The following is a 4,699-nucleotide window of genomic DNA, read 5'->3' as shown; positions in this document are numbered from 1 at the left end:
TAACGTACATATTTTTAAAGAAAACATTGAAGCACTTCAAACTTTCTTGGATCTTAAATGTTGAACTGATCAGAGTTTGACCTTGCATTGTGAAAGATAATTTAAAATTATTGAAACTCTTTACATATTTTAAATATACTTCAGTGGGGAAAATGTCTGTGCTCTGAAAATAGCAGTGAGGGTGTAAAATTAGAAAGCTCAAGTGCTCTGTAAGTGAGTGATGGAGGGCCTGTGCTTCCACAGCACAAAGCAACTGAAAATTACTCAAGTGTTTCAAGTGCTTTGTGTTTCCAGAAGAGGTTTTAGTGTTTCCTCCTCAAAGTGACGCAAATATTTGTATAATTTCACAATATTGTATGCATGCTTCTGGCCTGGTGATCATTGTAGGAGTCTGTGAAAATGCTGAACTTCAGAAAAGAGACTGAAAAATATGAAGATCTTTGATTTCAGATAACCTAAATAAGCTTATATTTGAAACCAAGACACAAAATTTTTCTTAATAGTCAGTAAATACGGATTTCATGTAGGGACATGTGGAAGGTACAAAGCACAGGATGGGAAGTACTTTGTCCCAGGTTGATATGGGTACAAATTTTAATTTAAAACACTAGGAAAATATGAATTTTTATAAATAATTATGAACATGCAGATATTTGTTAACATAATTATATATCCTAAAGACAATATGATACATGTTTCACTTTTAAAGTGATCAATGGCAATATAGCATTAATATTGTTAATGCAGAATCATAGAATGAATCCATGATGTTATTTTGGCTCTAATTTTGTGGATTATTTAACATGAATTTATATCATTTAATGTCATCTATCTCATGTTTTAAATATACATGATCTGATAGGTGTTTTGTAGACAGATGCTTATTTGACACCTACTGTCTTGAAAACCCAGTTATCATGAAACACCAATGAGATGGACATCTGTTCCCATATAGGTAGAAAGAAAATAGTAATTTCAAAACAAATTTTTATTTTGTGATTTTTTTTTCCGAAAGCATGTGAAGGATAGCCAGGGTATCCTGTGTCCTGTGTTTTATGGCTAATAACCATACTATAAGTACATACTATGCATGTCATTTTGGGCCTGGGTTACCTCACTAATGATGATATTCTCAAGTTCCATATGTTTGCATGAAAATTTCATGATGTCTTTGGCTTTAGTAGCAGAATAGTATTTTATTGTATAGATGTATCACATTTTTTTTGATCCATTCTTCAGTTGAGGAACATCTAGTTGTTTCCAGTTTCTGGATATTATAAGGAAAGTTTCTATGAACATAGCTGAGCAAATGTCCCTGTGGTATAGTGGGGAGTCTTTTGGGTACATGATTGATATTTTTGGGCCTCGAGGTAGAATTATTCTGTTTTCTGAGAAACTGCCAAATTGATTCCAAAGTGGTTGTGTGAGTTTGCACTCCCGCCAGCAATGAAGGAATGTTCCTCTTGCTCCACAATCATGCCAGCATGTACTGTCATTTGAGTTTTGATATTAGCCATTCTAATAAATCTAATATGGAATCTCAGAGTCATTTAGGTTTGAAATTTTCTGATGACTAAGGACATTGAACATTTATTTAAGTGCTTCTTGGTTCGAAGTTCCTTTGCTTAGAATTCTCTGCTTAGCTCCCCCTCTCTCTCTCTCTGTCTCTCTGTCTCTCTCTCTCTGTCTCTCTGTCTCTCTCTCTGTCTCTCTCTCTCTCTCTCTCTCTGTCTCTGTCTGTGTCTCTCTGATATTTTATTTATTCACATTTCAAATGTTATCCCTTTTCCCAGTTTCCTTTCTGGAAAAACCGTATCCCATCCCCCTTTCCCCTGCTTCTATTATCTTCCATCCCCTGTCTCTTAACACTCTGCCACTTCCTCTGCAGATATACCTTAACCCAGAAGAGGATTTGATAGGGATATGGCTGAGGGTTCCAAAGTCTCTTATGGCATAATGCCTGGCTGTAGGTCTCTGTATTTGTTCCCATCTGTTGCAGGAGGAAGTGTCTCTGTTGATGCCTGAGCAAAGGTGCTCATCTATGCATATAGCAGAATGTCATTAGGAGTCAGTTTATTGGTATAATTATTTTTTCTTTCTCTCCTCCCTCCCTACATCCTTTCTCCTCTCCCTCCTTTCCTTCCTTCATCTCTTCTTTACTTTTCTTCCTTCCCTCCCTTTCTTCATCCCTCCCTTCTTTATTCCTTTCTTCTTTCTACCAAGCAATAATATTTAGTTTTATACCAAGTCACTGGGCTATCTAGTTTCTGGTTCTTGTCACCCAAGCAGAGTTGGATATAGGTTACAGCTCCTGGAGTGGGCTCTTAAGTAACATCAGACAGTAGTAGGTTATTTTTTCTGGTTTTGTGCCACTTTTGCCTTAACATATCTTTCATGTAGGACACAGTTATAGATCAAGGGATCTGCAGCTGGCTTGGTGTTGATGTTTCTCATTTGGTAGCATGCTGTACCAAAGACACTGGAATGGAGGAGTGAAGAATCCATTGTAGGCATCACCAAAACTTCTCCATATCCAGAGACTTGTTGTAGGTGTTGTCTTCAGCAATGGAGCCTTGTCAGCTTGTGGAATAATCTACCATCTTGGCAACAACCTGGATTGTTCAGAGAATTCAGTGAGACCGTTAGGCCAACAACCTGATTAGTTGTAACCCAATACCAGTGCTTAAACCAGTCTTGGTGGCAAGAGATGGCCAGCTGGGAAACTGTCTCCCACATATTTGGTGATTTCATTAAGATAACATTCATATATGTTTACATATAGAAAGATTCTAGAGTATTAGATATCTATACTACCCCTTAAAATGCCCCATTGATCTTATCTTCTTTTTCCATGTTTCCTCCCTCAATCTTCTTTCTCCAGCCCTCTTCCACTTGATCTTCCCATTTCAGCTGTCACTTTATCCAGGCATAACTATGTATTCTATTTCACTTTCTAACAACATCTATCCATATCCCCTAATACTTTACTCTATATCTAACTTTTGTTATGCTTGGTGATCAGTGTCTTAAAAGTTAATATCTACAAATAATGAGAACATACCATATTTGTGTTTCTTGGTCTAATATAGACTATCTCAGGATGATTCTTTTCTAGTTACATTCTGATGATACCATTTTTTGATTGTGTGTCTGATTGGTTGTTTTTTGTTTTGTTTTGTTCTGCCTTTAACAGCTGAATTATACTTGATTGTGTAAATGAGGCAAATTTTCTTTACCCATGTTTCTGTTGTGGAACATTCAGGTTATTTCCAATTTCTGTCTATTATGAATAGAGCTGCAGTGACTCTGTGTAAGTATGAAGCATCCTTTCAGCATATCCTCAAGAATGATATAGTTGGTTCTTGAAGTCGACCAGTTCCTAAATTCCTATGGAACTGACAGACTGATGTCCATGGTAGATATATGAGTTTGAACTCTCACAAACAATGGAGAAGTTTCTTTTTGTTCCACATCATCATCAGTATGAGCTATCATTTGTTTTATTGATATTAATTATTCTGATAGGAACAAGATGAAATCTCCATGTTGTTTTGATTCATATTTCCCTGATGGCTGAAGATATTGAGCATTTTATTTTAAGTATTTCTTAGACATTTGAGTTTCCTCTGTTGAGAATTCTTTGTTTATACCTATACCATATTTTGTACTGTTATTTTTAAAATTAATTAATTTATTTATTTTAAACTCTAAATTTTATTCCCTTCCAGGTTCACCCTCCAACTGTCCCAAATCCCATATCTCCTCCCCGGCCTCTGTCTTCATGAAGATGGCCCCACCCTCAACCTCTACACAACCAGACCTCTTAACCCCGTGAGGCTGCCAGTTTCTTGAGGATGAGGTGCATCTTCTTTGACTAAACCCAGACCAGGCAGTTCTCTGCTGTATATGTGTTGAGGGGGCCTCATATCAGCTGGTATATGCTGCCTGGTTGATGGATCAGTATTTGAGAGATCTCAGGAGTCCAGGTTATTTGAGAATGCTGGTCCTTCTACAAGCTCACCCTTCTGCTCAGCTTCCTTCAGCTTTTCCGTACTTCAAACACAAGGATCAGCAGCTTCTGTTCATTGATTGGATATAAATATCTGCATCTGACTCTTTTTTTTTAAATTTTTTTATTGGATGTTTTATTTACATTTCATATGTTGTCCCCTTACCCCATCCTACACCCACCCAGGAACGCCCTATCCCCTCACCCTTCCTCCTTCTTCTCTGTGGATGTAACCCCTATATACCTCCCCACTCCCACCTCCCCACCCTCAAAATTCCCACCCCCTGGGGTGTCCAGCCTTCATGAGGTCAAAGATCTCTTCTAAGTATGCCCAGCAGGGCCCTCCACTCTTACATATTCAGCTGAAGCCCTGGATCCCTCCCTAAGTGCTCCCAGGCTGGTGGTTTAGACTCTGGGAGCTGTGGTTGGTTGGTATTGTTGCTCTCCTCATGGGGCCACAAACCCTTTCAGCTCCTTCAGTCTTCACTCTAACTCCTCCGTTGAGAACCCCATGATCAGTTCAATGGCTAGTTGTGAGCATCTGCCTCTGAATATGTCAGACTCTTGAAGACCTCTGAGGAGACATCCATATCAGGCTCTTATCAGCATGCACTTTCTGACTTCCACATCAGCATCTACCTTTGGTGACTGCACATGGGATGGATACTCAGGTGGAATGGTCTTCAGATG

The sequence above is a fragment of the Grammomys surdaster genome, unplaced genomic scaffold, assembly GCF_004785775.1.
Source record: "Grammomys surdaster isolate TR1022 unplaced genomic scaffold, NIH_TR_1.0 63, whole genome shotgun sequence".
NCBI lineage: Eukaryota > Metazoa > Chordata > Mammalia > Rodentia > Muridae > Grammomys > Grammomys surdaster.
Note: the sequence above shows the minus strand (reverse complement) of the source record.